The sequence below is a fragment of the Melospiza melodia genome, chromosome 1 (assembly GCF_035770615.1).
Source record: "Melospiza melodia melodia isolate bMelMel2 chromosome 1, bMelMel2.pri, whole genome shotgun sequence".
In the NCBI taxonomy this organism is placed as follows: domain Eukaryota; kingdom Metazoa; phylum Chordata; class Aves; order Passeriformes; family Passerellidae; genus Melospiza; species Melospiza melodia.
The window spans coordinates 126618508-126637116 of NC_086194.1; the positions used below are offsets into that span (position 1 = coordinate 126618508).

The 18609-nt window shown below is 40.9% G+C and overlaps 1 protein-coding gene across 3 annotated transcripts in view; it reads left to right on the forward strand.

Annotated features, from left to right (window-relative positions):
- The first annotated feature begins 11342 nt into the window (after positions 1–11342).
- Positions 11343–18609, forward strand: part of RBBP8 (RB binding protein 8, endonuclease) — a 40363-nt gene continuing 33096 nt past the window's right edge. The window contains exons 1-2 of one of the 3 annotated variants that reach the window (XM_063167436.1): positions 11343–11528; positions 13138–13187. The gene's annotated coding sequence lies outside the window, so the exon portion shown is untranslated. Of the gene's footprint in view, positions 11529–13137; positions 13188–17423; positions 17506–17657; positions 17826–18609 lie in introns of those variants that run through there. The other 2 variants (XM_063167454.1, XM_063167446.1) reach the window with 2 other exon arrangements.

Consider the following 18609-nt stretch of genomic DNA (forward strand, 5'->3'; position numbering starts at 1 on the left):
TTTAAAGGAGGTAATTGCCATACATAACTTAAACCTTATGGGTAATTCAGGGAAAGTGGAATTAATTAACTATCTTGGCACTTGGTCTTGATTCTACTGCTAGGACATATTATAAAACATATAAACATCATGGAAGTGTTGTTCTATGTGTCATGCGGTGTTTGTTACACAGCATGAAAATACTACTGGATAAGAAGCCAACATATTTCCTTACGTACACTCTGCCTTAAGAAATCATCTCTTTCAGTACAGATCTGAGGCAACAGCATTCCTGCTATTAGCTGTCTTCCAATTACAAAGAAATATGAAGTACAGAAATAAAATTCCACTTGTATTACATCTGCCTTTCCTAAGTGGCCAGTGAATACACCTTGCTCAATTTAATTCTGGAATCTCAGGCCCAGCCAGAAGCCAGCTCAGTCTCCTCAACACCACTCACTTGGCAGCCTTTTGCCAGGTTCTTTCCACTTGCAGCTTCTCCTAATTTTCTTTCATGATGTTTGTGTGTCTTTTGATCTATATGAATGATAAAACAAGGTAACCTAATAAAAAAAAAAAAAAAAAAAAAAGGAAAGGAACAGAAAAGCTATTTTAGCATGTCTAACAACAATCTCATTGGAATTTCTCTGGAAGGCTTGTAGTCTGATCTTGTAGAGGCAACCACCTCAGATTGAGTCCTTTTTCTTGTTCTGACCCAAACATTTGCATTAAATGGATAGTTTTATCTCTTTTTTTCTCATAGGATCTAGATTTTTAAAAAAGAATATTTCACCTTTCACACAACAGCTTTCACTTAGGTATTGAGACAGCTCTGAGGGAAGTGCAGAGATCCCAGCTGAGGTGATTGTCCCCTCAAAGTAAAAGTAGGGTAATGGCAGTTCAAAATTAGGCAACTGCCATGTTCTCAGTGGCAAAACTTTATAAAGAAACCAGACTAAACAGCTGTGCCAAGTTATGTTCTTTTGCTTTGCCCCTAAATCTCAGGTTTAGGCACCAGGGCTTTCCTCAGGTGCCAGAGCTCTGTAAGCAGCAGTAGCATATGATTTCAAACATCAGCCACTGCTGAAAGACAATGAACAAAGGGCATGCAAAAGGGAGGAAAGAACTCGGAGCCAAATTCTCTCAGGTCACATACCAGGTGAGATGACACTAGTTCAGGCTGTTCACTTGCCCAAATGAGGCCCTCCTGCCATCTGCCCACATATTTCTATCTTTCCTGTGTTGTTGTCACAGCAAGTCCTTCATTCTTTTGGGAAAAAAAAAAAAAAAGAAAAAAGAAAAGCCACCTGAACTATTGTATGTGTATTGATTTGGTTGATTTGCTGCCCTGTGTAACTCAGAGCATCATTAATCTGATACAGAGAGCACCATTTGAAAGGCTTTGACTAAATACAATATCAAGTGTCACCCTGGGCTTTAGAGTACAAAAAGTACAGATAGCACAAACAAAAGGGCCATATTCACCCTGGTTTAACTCTTCCAGCCTTGCTAACAACTGCCATAATGTGCTTATTCTGGAGTCGAATCAGAGGAAAATCTGAACCAGAACAGAAATGGGAGAAAGCTGCTTGGACAAAGACGTTTTCTTGATTTCTTTTGCTTGACTGATACCACTGAAAACACCAGATGATCAGAAACATTCATGATGTTGTTTCTCAGATGTTGGAATTGTCTGGTTTCTGGATAGCAATATGCTTACCAAAACATAAATAAGATTAATTTCTCTCTTGAAAATTAATATGCAGGTAGCATGTAACCAGGACTGGTGAAGTGCTTCATAAGCAATTGGGTAACAGTAAAACCCCCTGAGAGTATATTCAGAGGAAGTAGCAGCAGGCATTCACTTTAACAACAAGAAACCTTTAAAACTCAAATACACCTTATGTTCTTGTCCAAATTCCTTCCCCTCACCTGTATTCTAATCCATACTTCCACTGCTGTGTCAGCTATCATCCTTGCTGTTCCCAAGACCTCCTTCTCTTATTCTCAACAACTGCTGTCAGCTGCTGCCTTCTCCAACAAGATTTAACAACTACAGCACACAGGGCTGCTGTACAGGCTGCAGGTCACCAGCCATGTGCTTTGGAGTATGCTCTGTGATCCCACATTCATTTTCAGTACGTTTCCCCTGTTCCTACAACCTGCACATATGCATCCAGAAGAAGAGGTAGACTTTCATTATGCCAGCTAGGGAAAAAAAAAAAAAAAAAAGAAAAAGGATGCCAAATCTCCAGGGCAATAGGGCTGTCATAAGCCTGAAGCAAAACAAATCTCAGCACCCTGTCCAGCCTTCCTGCCCTTGATCACTCCTGATATTACTCACCCACAGGGGCTCAGTCTAACCTTTATGTCATGCCTGTGGCAGACAGAAACTCCTATACTCCTATAGTTTTACAGAAGCTGAATATTATTTGAATTTTCAGTCTTTCTTTCAGGTGTCCTTTAAAAAAAAACTTAGCAAGGCATTTTAATTACTTGACCTTTGTCCTACCAATAAAATCCTTTTTATGTTGAAAAGGGTATTTTGATCTGAATGACAGAGGCTGGGCTGAACCCTGCTTTGTTTTCAAGCCAACAAAGTGGTAGAGGGCCAGGGCACACTTCTGCTTTCAGGTTTTTACACAGCCCAGACATGGGCAAAACAGGATCTAGAAGGTGAGAGGAGGAAACCAAAGCAACTTTGAGCATTTTTAAACCAGTTCCAGTACTGGTTGAAATCAGCCCCATGTGCCTTGAAATTCACTGAGACCAGAACAGTGAGTGTGTGTGTGTGTGTGTGTGCACGTGCTATTCTTCTGGTTTAGCACTGCAAAAATGTAAAACAGTAAAAAAAATTTCTAAATAAACTGATGTTGCTGCTTACCCAGGTAGAGTACCTATGACAAAAAAACAACTTCTCTCTGTCACTGAATTATTGTTTCTCACTGACATTAAGAAAACAACATGGAGATTAGCCATTGATAAATGGTTTCTACTTCCCCAAAGGGAACTTTCCCGTTCTACGCTGCCGTGCAGACAATCGAGCCTATGTCAGGTTGTCAGTAACGCGTGACACAGGCTTCCTGTGACAAACAGGCCCTGTTCCAGTCTGCACATTCCAGTTCCATTAATCCTTGTACTGCTCTGTGTTAAAAGTATAAGTAGCATGATTGGAAAAACAATAAAGATATCATCTGTGAAATAAGTATTATAAGGGTGCAGAATTCTTAGAAAACAGTATTGCTGACACCTGACTGTCCCTGGTCTTATCAACATGTAGGGAAGATGAGACCTTGACACCCTAAGAACAGGTTAACATAATTCACATGTGCTGACAAAACTCAGGAACTGAGGGTTTAACCCCTGCTGTTGCAGTGAAGAAGCAACAGATTGCCCCTGCAAAAAGCAATCACCCCTCTGCTCTGATCCCATTCATCCACTTTGCTGGCCTTTTACTGAGGAGCAGCTGGATAGCTGGCTGCACAGGGGATGCAGGTGTCCCTTCCAGCACAGGCATACAGGCAGCAGAATCCTTGCCAGCCCACTTTATAAAACAGGGGGACCCACTTCATTCCTTGGTTCTATGTGCCCCCACAGACTAAACAGGGACAAGTCTTTGAAGAGTCCTAAATCACAAAACCTACATAGAGCAGCAAATTAGTGAAAGGAGAAAGAACAACTGGACAATTTCCTCACACACCTACACTGAGATCACCCATTTCAGGATGAAAAATTATTTTATGCACTTCCTTAATGAAATAACAATCCCTTAATTTCTAACACGGAAGCTTGTTTTAACAGTAGCAGAACCTAGATCAATACCCTGGATGTGGTTTAACACTTTATGCTTTTGTTTCACTGCCTTTTAAAGCATAACTCAAGTATGAGTCCCTGATATTTGTTCTTAGAATTATATTCCTGTGTTTGCTTGAATACAAGCCAGAAAGTAATGAACTACAGACCTGAGTGTTAGAAAAAATATATGATCAAAGTTACAAATACTCTATTCACTATTCCATACATTCTTTAAATTGCTGGGGTGGGTAAAAATGTTCTCCCATTTAGCTCACACATTTTCATTTATCGAACTAAAAAAACATTTATTGGTCAGTATTCTTTGCTTTCTTTTAGGTTCCTAGTTGCTGCCATTTTACAGAGCATATTGTCTGGTCCTGACTGCATATGAGTCAGCCCAGTTTTAAGAAGGTAGGTGGAGAATTAGTGTTTGGGCCAAGTAAGGAGAGTGATATTTGTTTCCCAGTTAGTTTTGACTAGAAGTAGTTTATTGGGGAGCATGGGGTGGGTGCCTGCAGAAATGCAGTTGTGTTAATTCTAGAGGGTGCATCAGAGTGATTTTTCTAGGTGTTGTGCCCAGGAAAGAATGGTTTGACCACTGTGTTCTGATTTTGCATTTCTAGATGCTTACATAAGAAAAACACCTTGCTGATTTGCAAATAGAAACACTCAAGGCCTCCACACTGTATGAGTAAGTCCCTTTTTTAAACTCTAAAACAAATTCCAATTATTTTACTTTCAAAAAAGCATCTGTCAAAACATTTATTTCCTAAAGAAGACCATACTGCAAGAACCTTCACAAAGGATGATTAGGACAATTCCTTTTAGATAATTGTATTACATAGCACCAAATTAAATGACACCTTTTACCTGCATAAGCACCAATTTAGAGGACAAGCTCCAGGTCAGCTTTACTGACTTTGTTGCCCACTTTTTGCTTATCATGGAGGAATACAAATTAATCTCATGAGTGGGATATGAGCAAGCTTCAGTGGATTAAGTTCCAGCTATAAAAGGAAACCCCTGCCAAAAGGACTAGGGACCACCATCAGAATTCACTGGTTAGTCCAGTTTGACAGTAGAATACATTGACACTTCCTACAAGAATTTGTGCTGTAAATTTTCACCTTATCTTACTTCTCTCTAATCTGCCTATGTTAGACACAGTAATGAAAGAAGAGATTTTAAACTGATTACACTGAGCAAATCCAAAGTCTGATCACTGAAGTTCACCTTCAAAACCAGACTTCCTGTCTTAGCTTAGCTGATTCAGAATGGAAGTCAAACTAAGTGGCTGCGGATGAATTTGGTCTAGCTTAAGTGAATCATCCAAAAAGCTCTTCCACACTAAAATCCTGTAGTATCTGTTTTCTCAGAAAACATGACTCAATCCTTAGCTATCAGCTGGATTCTGACCTTGCCTTAGGTGGAGGCTTGGACAAAGTCAACCTGAGCCATCAGTCCTGACTATCCTGCCTTCTGTCAGGAGCTTATGGAAGCACCAGAAACAAAATACACTTTCCTTAAGGCAAATTACCACTTCCCTTGGAATCTTCAGAAGCTCATTACTACTTTAGGAAACAACAATACTTACATTGTGTCTGCATTGTACTGGGGTTTTTTGGGTTTTTTTTTTTTTTGATCACTACAGCATTGAAAAAGCCATGGTGTTATGCTCAGCACAGTAAACACAGTGCAAAACAAAATTTGACTGGCATCATGTAATGAAGAATCACTTCAAAGTTCATATCTTTCCTGTGCAGGTGAAGAGTTTATGTTTTAGCCAGGCAGTTTTCCTGAGGGAGGAAAATAACTCTAATACAAAAGATAGTGTTAAATCACCATTGACTTTTCTATGTTTGTCTTTTGTGGGTTTTTTCAGTTGATCCCACCTCTTTAGTGATAAAGCAGTTGGAAATGAGGAAAATGTATAGTTTCATTTCTCGACTTAGTCCAGTAATGTGCTCATACCGTAGCTGTCAGCTCATTACACAGTTTCTTCATGAAATTTTAAGGCATTTAACAGCATTCATATCATACTAAGTAAAGTTTTTGGTCACTGTGCATGTGCCAGTTTCCCAAAAGTTTGATCTCTTTCATATATTGAAAAGTTTGGAGCATGCGCTCTTCAGAAATGCTACCAGTCCTTTATTTCAAAATGAAACGTTTTGCTTTAAAAAATAATCCTGTGAGCCCACCGCTTTTGTCTGCCCTGCCAAGGTTTGATGGTACTTCGGCTATCCTGATACAGATTTTGTGTGGTTGTGCTATTATATTTATTTAATAATTGTGGGTTTAAATATCCTTTTTTTTTAAGTATAAAATTTTTAAACCAGACTATTCCACTGATACCCTCCACCAAGAAAGCCCATCAACACTTTCATTGGAATATTTTGGAGACAATGGCAAAGTTGGCTTCTGGATAAATCAAAAAGGTGAGTGACAGCCTCTCTGCCATTTGTGAATGTCAGGGCTTCAGATGTATGTCTCAGAGGAAGGTGGACAGAAGCTCTGCAGAGACCTGTGCTGGGGAAAGGCACTGCCACACCTTTCCCACTGCTCTTCCCGTCCTTCTGCCACAAGATATCTCCTTCTGGAATTTCCCAGAGGTAGCTAATCTGAAACAGGATAAAGAAGAGGGACTGAATGAGGCATAAAAACAAGACACTCTGTTCATGCAGTTTCAATAATGCTGCAAGACTGCTGTGAGCTCTTCCCTTTTAAAGCCCTAAGAGAGCTGGGAACAGGTTAAACAGTGTGACTGTTGTAGCCACTGAGTATAAACAACTGATCAGAAGTTGAACAACATGACAGAAGTTGAAGAAGTGAGAGAGGGAGAAGATGTAGAGCTAGTGATCTGCTGGGTGATGTGCTGAACTGATACAAGCACATTTATGGTTTAAGTCACAGGCTGAAGGTCAAAGGTGGAGGCTTGAAGGGTCTGTCTTGATTTTGTGTTTTTATCATCCATGGTCAGGAAGGGAATCTTGAGTCACAATAAAGTGTGGTTCTGTATACTGTGTATGGACAAGCAGCACAGAGAAATGGCTGCCTAAGTTTGTACTTCCCCCTTGCTTCAAAAAGTGAGTGGCTCCCTTAACTGCTCAAACCAGAAAACATATACTGGAACAGTAATTTTTTTCAAAATTGTTTTATCATATAAGATAACAAAAGAGGATTAAAAATATGGCTTCAGTAAGATCATCAGCAAAGCTCCTTCTAACTTTAGAAGCTTGGAATTTTCTGTGAAAGACATTAACTGCAAAAGTCAAAAGCTTTGCTTTTGAAAAGTTGGAACATATATTCATATTCAACTAATGTTTTCCTAATACTCTCTTCCTCCTGCTGTTTTTAAGTACAAGAACCAGGAGAGACCAACAAAGCCTTAGGTATTGGAAGAAAAAATTCTGCAGCAGGACTGAACGAAGTAGCAGAATGTAAGAGTGGTTGGGTTTCCTCAATGTTCTGAATTCTGAAGACGCTTAATACCAACGTGGCATCTAAAGTTTCTAACAAAATATATTGTCTCAGCAACATTAGGTTTCAGAACAAAAAACATATTTTCTCGCTCAATGAACCAGAAAGCAACAAATAACATATTCTTCTTTAAAGTACAGACCTATTGAAAATTTTAGTGAGTCTTTCTTCAGTAATAGCTTTATTTAAACTACTTTTTTGTTTTGCATAGGAGACACAAAGAGAGATCTAATGTGCTAAGAATATTTCAGGAGAACTCCTACAATAGAAAATTTTAGCTCCTAAACAAAACTATCTGGTGTATTAGTAAAACAGCAGACAAATGAGTAGTAGACAATCTACTCAGATTTTCTAGGGTCTTTGACCAAGACCTAGAGGATACCATAAGTACAGATTAAGCGATGGGAAAGTAGTTCTCATATTTAAAATAACTGACGGCCTAGATGACAAACCAGGAAAGATAGCTGTGAGGTGCATGATATCCCATGCTTCCATGTCTTCATATAGAAAGCCTTTTCCTTAATACAGTATCATTTGAAAAAGAAGATTAATAACAAAAAATGTTTATTATTCAGACACAAACAATGACAGCAATGCCTCTTCTGGCTCCTCCTTTATAACTCTCTCTTTACAGCAAATACTCACACTTCTGTAATGATTAATCTCCATGAAAAAAAAGGCAAAGCAGTCCTAAATGTCTGTAAGACATCAAAAAATAATAACATTTCAAGACTTTTTCCTCTCAGAGAAAAATTGCAAGATTTTGTATCAGGCTGACTTTTATAGCGAGAATAGTGATAGTTCTCTTGTAATTAATTTTTATATCCTTCTGTCTCAGACAAGGTAAAGGAGAAACTGTTGTTATTAACAAATTAGTTACAACAAGTTCTAAACCTGTTTTTGCTCAGGAAAGCATCAAAAATGCTTTAGGTTGCGTCCCTTGGCTCACTTGAAGGCATTTTTCTCTAGTTAGCCTCTAGGTCAGGAATTAACTGCTGTTCCCTCTCTTCCTTTTCCAAGGTTGGACCTGGCCTACTTTTCATTATGCCCTTTATGAACCAACAGTATCCTGCCCTTACACTGCTACACAACTAGTCAAGAGGAAAGAAATATTATCTAACTGTGATAAGGGGTGGGGGCATGTGTGTTATCTGAATTTGCTTGTGAATGTACTGAACAGCTCTTGATAGCTACAGGGAGGTATGTTGTAAACTCTCTGTAATGAATACTTGTAGACATGAATGTTTGTGCATACCTTCACTATAAGAACAAGTTGAAGCCTGCATCATTTATATTGTCTTACTTTTCAGAATTGCACCTCTCTGAGACTCCTCTCCTGAGGAAGATTTTATGTGATCACTGTATAAATTGGTAGAGTTCACAGATAAGCATTACAAGACTTTTCTTGATGGAAGCTGGAGATGACAAACAACTTATACTTTATTCTCGACTGGAAAAGCATGTAATAGTAGGTTTGATTTTGAAAAGAATTAATCTGTGAAGTCCATTTAATGCAAATTATATTTGAAATAAGAGAGAAATAGGTCCTTCAGATAATTATACTGCCTTCTTCAGGAGAAAAAATGATCTCTCTCACAGAGAACTCCAAGGAAGCCTGATACTACAATATTTATGTCTGTGGTAAGTTTACATTTAGAACTGCTATGAGTTATGAGGCTGAGAACAACAGTCAACTGATGCCAAAATATGTGTTGATACATACAATAACTTCCTTGTCTTATACTTTTGCCTTTCACTTACAAAAAAATATATTTCTATAACCTGTGGAAATTAATATAAAAGCACAACTTAAAATCTCAGTCCTGACAGCGACACTGCATGAGAAGCCCTAACTAAGGAAAAGCCCCTGCTGAATCTCTAAGGTGTGTACATGGTCGGTTTTGTTTGGGGGGAACAAGTCTGGAAACAACAAGCTCCTTAAAATCTCTCAAGTCAAAAGAAGAGGTAGCAAACATCCCCTTTTCCCTAGGCTTTTCAGAGTCCTGTAAAGAGTTCAATGGCAAGTACAATGCCTTTAAAGACCCACCATCAGGTTCACTATAAGACTCCAAGTTTAATGGTGAGCTCAGGATGCAGAAAGGAACATTTCAGACCCTATCTTTTATGAGACCAGCTGACATAGTTGGAAGCAGACCAGCTTTGAAGCAAGCACACCATCCCTTCTTAAGTCTAGTACACAGGCAGAACCTTAGCTACATTATACATTCTTACAGCTATTTTGGGTGGTAATTTACTTGTGTTAATCAGTTACACAGTTTGTCCAATTATGCGACACTCATAAAACCAAATCGTAGGCAGACAACAGTACATTCACATTGGATAGGGATTTACAGTTCAAGATTAAGAGCTTGTGGAAAGAGCTTTGGAGTTTTTAAAACTTCCATTTAATATGGCACCAAGACTGGGGCATACCCAGAACCCAATGTCCCCGTCACATTTGGCAGTGATGCCTGATTATTCAGTACAGCCTCCTGAATCACCAAAACCACTTCCTGCAGCGGACTCTCTATAAATCCCTTATCCAAGTACTGACCCAGCCCAACCCTGCTTAGCTGTATGCAATCATAGCCTAAGGTGGTGTGAGTGCAAGCACAAACAGCATACATCTGGCATTTCAGCTCAGTTAGCTGCCTTCTTCAGAAAAGAGCCTTCCTTTCAAGGCAGTTTTATAGGAAAGGTTACTTTTCTGTAGGAAAATCATCTGAGTATATTCAAATGTCAGCTTGTTCTTCATATTCAGGTCAATGGTGAAAACACCATTGCCTATCCTACACAGCACCATTTGAATTTGGTGGTAACTTCCTGTTCTAATCACAGGTTGTCTAGTAACTATTACTAAAATCAGTAAGTAAGAAAAGATGATCTAAAAAATGATAAATATCATTGTGGAATCATTTTATGAACAAATACAGCTTTCTAGAGTTACACATAGCCTTTGACAACATTCAATACAGCAAACCTTTTCAAGCCTGAGTGTTTCAATTCTGGGTGCCTAAACAAAAAAGAAGCACACGTTTAGCCAACTGATCGTGTATGTACCCATGATTACACTTCCAGAAATGTTAATTACAGTTCTTACTGATTTAACTCAACATCTATGACAATCACAGCAGGAGATTTAAAAATTAGGGTCTATATTTGTATTTGAAAAAAAAAAAAAAGAGTACTAAGTTTACACAGATGCAGGCTTCAGCTTCTGTCAGGGCATATGCTGATGACTGCCTACAGCCTGAATAACTGCAATCTGCAGGACTGCCGTGCAAGTATTCTTGCCCCACAGCCATGAACAAGAAGCAGCACAGCTGCTATTGCAGCCCATGTGCTATTGTAGCTGGGCAACTGCTGTAGTTCCTCGCAGTTATGGCCCAAACATGCCATGTTCTCTGACCTGTTTCACCTTGAAATAGGCTGTGCAGTAACTCAGGGTCAGCTTGCACAGACTTGGGCTCCACCAAAGTCACAAGGTGGATATTCCACATGCAAGCTCCCAGTATACTGTTTCTCATGTGGTAACAAAGATACATTGAACTCTATGAACACCATAAATACACTTTTCATTGGAAAGAAATCTGAATTAGTGCATAATTTTGGGTGTTTTAGCTGGTCACACTAAAGATTTGGTGTTACATTATAATAAGTCTGTACTGTTAGTGTTATTAAAAAAGGGCATTTTCTTCTCTGTTTCTCTTTGCACTTATGCTGGGCAGACCTCTAGCCCAGTTCATCTGCATATAAAATGAAACAAAATTTATAACAATAAGATCTTGCTACACTTAACAAGGATGTATCACTCCCCCACCCCTCGGTAAATTATTTTGCTGCAGGCTACATCATTCTCTCGGAGTAGTGTGTTGGGAGTTGACGGAGGCGTGAATAATTCGCGGCGGAGCAGCCTCCCCAGCCGAGCTGAGCTGCAGCATGTTGGGCTGGCCTTTGATGCAGACTGGTTGGGCAGGTTCCTGGGTGCCCCAGGAACCGGTCTGACGGGCCTGTTATGCCAACAAATTCTGGTATGATTCCATGCTCTCCAGAATGCAGAAACCTGCCCAGCCAGTTAAATGAAAGGCATATTAGGTTATCCATTGCACATTGTATATATCTTAGGTGCAGCAGATCTCCTCTCGGCACTCTCTAGTGTGGTCCACAGTGGCTTCCTCATCTCACTTACACTTGAGGTTTATAGCTGGAGGGGAAGTCAATAGTAAATATTTATCACCCCGACCAAGAACAGAACTTTTCACAATTCAAACAGAAGGGTGAGTTTTGAAAATCTTTCTTTAAAATTAATTTAAGATAACCTTAAGCAAAAAATTTCTCTGATGCTTGAAGTGGTGTAGTGTCTATTTCCTTAATGTGTCTGAGTACTGCCAGTCTCTACAGCACTGGTTGACAGAATTTTGGTAATTGCAGCTGTTTGAGCTTTCTGTGTGCAGCTCAACAACATCTGCTGTCTGCAGGGTATTTACTGCAGAGACAGTTCAATGGACCTAGCACAGCAGTGAGAGACAGAAACTCCACAGCCAATGACTTGGTATTTTGAGCAGTTCACTTAAGTATTGCTTATATTGCTTTTCTTTTATACAGCATTTTTGTAATACCTGTCATATAACAGCAGTGTTGTGATAAGGCACAGTGCCATTACAGTAAGGTGTGTGGCTACTAATTCCTGTCAGACTAATTTTTTTAACAGTTCAATTTTATAGAGTGAGCTACTTAAGCCTAGATTTACCTATTTCATGGTAAGATAGGAAAACTACTTGTCATTCTTACTGCTTTCTTTCTACATACTTATTAGAAATTTATCTGTTTAGAATGAGTAACGGTGGTGGTAATGGCAATAAAAAGCAGTGCTAGTCATAAAGGATAGGCTGACCTGAAAGTTGTACCTGTATCTGCAGCTGAATCCATTCACAGGTTCTGTGTCAAATAAGAAAAATTAAACAGTGTGAAAACAAAAGCTGTGGAATCTGGTAACTGATTAACTACTGGGGCACAGAACTACTTGCTGAGCTGAATAGAAAGGAATGAAGACAGGTTTTGTCATGCCTGTTAGGACAAAATAACTCTTTAACTTAAGTAAAAGTGAATCTTCTCAACATCTGTGTAGCTACATTTTTAAAAACCCTCACATAGCTACTTCCGTCTCCCGGGAATTCTCGATTTTGCCTAACTTCAAGCAAAACAATTACCATTCTCTTTTGCGATGTGAGAAAAACCCATATCAGAATCAGTGGATACAAACCACTAGATACAAAATATCTATATTGGATTATGTAAGATTTTATGGTAGTCACACAACAGGAAGCTTCAATTATGTTTACTGCCAGCTATTTCCAGGCTGATGCTAAAATTAATATTATTCTTTTGTAGAGTGCCAAGAAAAAGGCCCCTTGAGCCTCTTAAAAAAATCAATGAATTGAAATCACTTTCTCATTAGCTGCACTGTAAGTGTGTGTAAAATTTTTTCTTCAAAGTGTAGATAAACAGAAAAGAACATAGGAAAATTTTATAGTCTCACAGAGGCTGATAATACTCATCAGGAAAAAAAGTTCCATTTCCTTATATTCTCAGTTGATTCTGCTATCAAATACATAATGAAAACTTGCTACGGGATAAACCATTCTCCAAAGACAAATTACAGCTGGCTGAGATATATGGTTTACACAAGAACTCTGTGTAGAGCCTCTAAAATGCTACAAGAGAGCATTGATTTCTAAAACTATAGGATTTTAACACAGAACATGTTGAATATATTTAAAATTCAAGCTAAATAAACCACTTTTTCAAAATGCTGCTTGCCATCCCCTCTCCAGTTTTACATGTTCTGTTTTATTTAGGTTTTCCTCAGCTGCCTTTTTTTTTCAGGGTGCTGGAAGCGCAGGGGCTATTGTTTGGGGATTTCTTTTTCCCAAATGGTAAGTAAAATATTACAAATATTACTTCCTATATGTTGTTTCTTTTCTGTCCCTGAATTCATGTTGTTTACTACAGTAAAAGGTAGGTGGCATGATTTTTTGCACAGATCTGTTAACTTTTACTTCAGCCTTCCAAAGCTGAGATAAATATGCAGAACTACTCAAACTGGTCATGTTACCCTGAGTAACATCAGTCTGAGCAAAACATTTCTACATGCAGCTAACACAAATAGGTGCTGCTGCTTAGAGCCTGAAGACCAGGAACACCACACGGGGTCCTGCAACAGCATCCCTCAGGTGACCTTTTTGGTTTTTTCCCCCTCCATCGGGTCTTCCTAAGAGACCTGAGAGTCTGGGTTGAGTAAGCCCGGGCAGTTTCTGACTATAGATGAGGAGCAGTGAAAGCACTTCAAAGAAGAGGGCTCCTTAAAATGAACAGTGCTACTGGCATCGGGAAATTTGATCTTGGCTCAGTTTCAAATGTGGCTACGCAAGCAGCTTGAGAAGAATCAAATTCACCTAGTGGGGTGATGGAGTGGCTCCTCCCTATTTTTCCAGAGAAAGCAACCACCTGTGCCAGACAGCAGTGGTGGGGTCTGCTGCCTGTGTGCCTTCCCAGCTGCAAGAAATCATGCTACTCAGAGCACTTCCAGTTCCAACACTTCCAGTTCAAATCCCATTTAGGTAGCAGCTGAACTGTGCCACATACTCTTATTTACTGCATCTGAAGTTGGGCTCCTTTGATGTCCTCATTGGCAATTGCAACATAAAATGCATTAAATTAACATGACCAGAGAATTAAACAATATATTTATCCTTCAGTTGCAGATCTGTAAGTTGAGGAGGTTGTGAACACCCTTGGCCATGTATATGTATGTGTGATATATTAAATGTGATGCAAATACATAAAGACCTCACTATTTTATTTTATACACACACACACATATATATTTATTTTATACACACATACATATATATATGCAAAGAATGAAATAGTTACCTTTGTGCGTAAAGCAAATAAAATATTTAAACAGGATATGCCATTGTAATGAAAATCTGGTTTTAATCTTTACATCTAAATTTAAAGTAATGGAAACAAAAAAAAAGTAAGCTTTCTGCTAATATCTTTTAGCCCTACTCTGTATGCATATGCAGTGAACTACGTCATCTGCTGCTACCTGAGTGGTTAGAAACACTGATGAAGCCTCTGTACTGCCCCTCAAAAAGGGAGGGGGGTGTGTGTGAATTAAAGGCTATTTTGAATTTTATCTGTGCTGCAACATTGCAGTACTCTTACAATAGAACTTCAGTTATTAGCTGAATTGCTGGTAAATAGTCCAGCCATCAAGAGGAAAGGCATTGCCACTAAAATGTAACTGAAAATTGACAGCTCCACCTACTATTATAGGATGAAACAGTTCAGACCATCCAGGTCTAAAATGGGCTAGGACAAAATAAGATTCCTGCTGTGCAGAATTGCTCATGGATACGGGTTCTGTGACCTAGTTCAATGTGCCACAGTAAGGGTTATTTTGAAATCTGGACACAAGCCACAACACCACAGGAAATTTCATATCTGTTCAAGCGCAGCAACGGTGAAGCATTTTTCCCACAGTTTTATTGTCTAGGTGTGTGTGTTTACTCTTATGAGGTGAATGAGATGTAGTTCCAGTTAGACTAGTCATCTCAAGACACCCAGTGTGTGAATGTGGAATATCAGACTCTCCAGTAGTTTTCTGGCACATTCAATGAGCCAGGAATCTATTCAGTGGCCAGCTATGTGATTATGGAGTACATAAAATCAAATAAATCTGGAAGGGAGATAAAAGTAAAGTTCAACCGTTAACGTTAATCCGTTTCCACTTACTGTGGAGTAGATAAGGATAACGCTGTAGAAGTCAGTGGATTTATACTGCTGTAAAGATCAACATGAGAGAATATGAAAACAAACAGAGTTTATTGGGAAATAAAAGGGATGACATAATTATTTGCCAGAGTGCTTCCTATAAATAGTAAAAAAGGTACAGTTTATGGTAAAATATCTGATCGATCAGCAAGAGGACTATTTTATTGCTACTTATCAGATCTGTGCGTAGCTTTAAGGCATCTGCTTCTCTTAATATGAGGTAATGATTGCTTGCCTACATCACAAATTTTTCGATTACAGAAGTTTCAAAAGTAGAATGAAAAGCTGCCAACAAGCATTATTTAGAAAGACTGGAGTGTCTATCACAACCTATTATGACATGACAGCTTCCTCCAAAACACCTAGCTAATTTTAGTTCTCCCATATGTCTAGTGATCTGATAATGCATCAAACTTACAATTTGATCTTACAATAAGTAATCTGCTGCTGAGGTCCTGAACAACATGTTCATTTTATTTAAGTCAAAAAATAAGTGGTTAAACAATGATAAGGAATGAGTAGAAAAGTTAAGTACATGATTTTTTCAAAATACTTCATGGTATGTACTTGATGGGAAACCAAGAATATTTTCAACAATGGGGAACAACAGATTTGAAGCTTGAATCATGAGCCATCTCCTGTCGGACAGTATTTCAAAATACCTTAAAAATGTTGAAATATTATTTCAGATACACTTTTGTTTATGCTGTAGTTCCTTATTTATGTTTTCTTGAGACCAAAATGATCTGAGTAATGTAAAAAGAATTAGATGGAACAGCTACTAACAATTATGAAATACCTGAACACTTAATTTTTTAAATATTGCTATGAACAATCTAGAAAGTATATGTTTGCAGCACTGTCCCTTTCAAACTGATCACCATTATGTCTTCTAATCATGTCACCAAGCTGTCTCTGCACAAGTTCCTATATGTATCAAAATGGTCCAGTGGAATCACATGAAGACAGAATAGTAATAGTGAAAAACTCTGTTTTATTTCTATTTCATCCCTAAGAACTACCTAAAATCAAGAGGTTTATCTCATTGCAGACAGCAGGGCTGGTCCCAATGAATGAAGGAACATTGATCTGCAATTTGGGCAAAAAAAAATAACACTGAGAAGTAACAAAAAAATTTAGCAGCCTTATATTGTACAAATTATATGTGCCTACTGGTTCCCATACTCACACAAAACACAAGAACATGCCTAAGCTGCTCTGTTGTACAGTAAAGTGATGAGCCATGGAAACTGTTAAGATCAAGAGGGTGGGGGGAAGCCCTCCCACAAACTTCTGTGTGTAAGCCCCAGCAACCAGAATACAAATACTGGGCCACAGACAAGATTTAACAGCATATCCTTAAAGGCAAGGCCACTTCTGGCACAGTTGTACACCCCGATGATCCTTTTTACATCTAAATCAGCAAGAACTTCCTTCAGGAAGGCAGGGGCAGCATTTGTTTCAATGCAGGCTCCTGCTCACACCCTTGATTTTCCAGAGTGTTCTGTGCCTGCTGTGACACTGAACTGTGGCACCAGCCAGGGTTTGGCTTGTCCCCTTGACTGTCCTCTGGCAGCTCTCTGTGGAAACCCCAAGTACTGGGCCAGAGGAGGAGAGGGCTGAGACAACACCTGGTGATGTCGATGAACAAACACGAGCCAGCAGTGTGCCCAGGTGGCCAAGAAGGACAATGGCATCCTGGCCTGTGTCAGAAATAGTGTGGCCAGCAGGATCCTGTACTTGGCACTGGTGAGGCCATCAGCCTTGGGCCCCTCAGTTCAGGAAGGACATTGAGGTGCTGGAGCATATCCAGAGAGGGGCAGCAAAGCTGGTGTAGGGTCTGGAGCACATGTCCATGAGGAGCTACTTAGCCTGGAGAAGGCTCAGACGAGACCTTATGGGTGTCTACCAGGATGGAGGGGGCAGCCAGGTGGAGGTTAACCTTTCCTCCCAGGAAACAAGGGACAGGACAAAAAGAAGTGGCCTCAGATTGTTCCAGAGGAGGCTTAGGTTGGACTTTAGGAAGAGTTTCTTCACAGAAAGGGTGATTAGACATTGGAATGGACTACTCAGGGAGGTGGTAGCCACCCTCGCTGGAGGTGATAAGACTGGACGTTGCACTCAGTGCCGTGGTCTAGTTGACACGGTGGTGCTTAGTCAAAGGCTGGACTCGATAACCTCAGTGGTCTTTTCCAACCCAGCTCATCCTGTGACCCTGTCACTGCGTCACCCCCGCCACCCGAACTCCCCGGGCGTGGGCCACAGACCCGCACGCTCCCCTCTCTCGCGAGAGCAGCGCGGAAGCCTCGCGAGAGCTGCCCTCGGCCCCGCCTCCCCTGGCGGGGAAGGCGCTCGCTGCGGTTTTTCCTATTTTCCCGCCGCTGGCGCGCGGAGCCGCCGGGAGCCAACCAGGTAACGGCGCGCGCTCTCCTCATCCTCCGCCGGGGAGCGACCGCGAGCGCGCCGCCCCCGCTCCGCCCCGGGGACGGGCCCAACACGGCCCCTCCGGCCCCGGGACCCCGCCGGGCGCTCCTCAGGCGCTGCCCCGCCTGCCCGAGGGAGCCCAGTTTTCTCCGTCTGGGAGGCTCCCGCCGCTCGGGACAAGCGGCGTGTGGGACATGCCATACCGCTCCGCTGGCGTCCCGGCTGCGGGGTGTGACCCGAGCCTGGCGGGAAGCTCCCAAGTGTTGGTCATGGCAGGATTTCCCAGAGCATCCCGGCGTGTCTGTCGAGTGAGTTTTCTGTGCGGTGTTGGTGCAGGAGGGAAAGGAGAGCGAAGTTCACCGCCGGGAAGTGCAGCAGAGTTGAGTTTGTAGGAGCAGCCGGCGGGGATCGGGGCCGTGTGCTCCCCGCAATCCCGGAGGGGCGGTGTGGCCCCGGCGGAAAGGTATCAGCACCGATAAGCGGCCTCGGCGCGTTATCAGTGCTGATGGATTCCTGGAGGCAGTCACTGCTGGGGCCGTGGAAAGCCTGACGGTGCCGGAGGGAGTTGGGTTGTGGAAGAAGAGGGAAATAAATGGAGGCTTTCAGGTGGTTCTATGAAAGCGGCAGTCGGCAGGATAGCAGCAAGGCAGGACATCCGGGAGAGGGGCTGGCTCTGTGCTTCCATCCCCAAACAGCTCCCAGTGCTGACCCTGCCTGCCAGTGTCCCTACATCCAGCTCTGGCGCTTTTCCCCCTAAGGACTGGAAAGCGCTTCCTTGGGGCTGGGGACTAAGCCATCGTTTTACACCTGTGCAGCTGCCCAGGCCTGTCAAAGGCTCCACTTGAACGCTTCTTGCATTCCCTGAGTTTTAGGGGAGGTTGAACCATCTGCAGGAAGCAATGTATCATTTTGGGATCTTGAAGCAGATGAAGCTTGGGAAAATGCCTTGCTCTTTTTTCCCTATTTATAGTCGGTTGATGCACTAATAATTTGCAAAAAACTTTGAGTGGGTTTTGTGTATTTTTTTTCTTGCAGTCATCTTGGGGGAAAAAAATCCAAAACAAACCCTACGGACACCATTTATTGTCTATA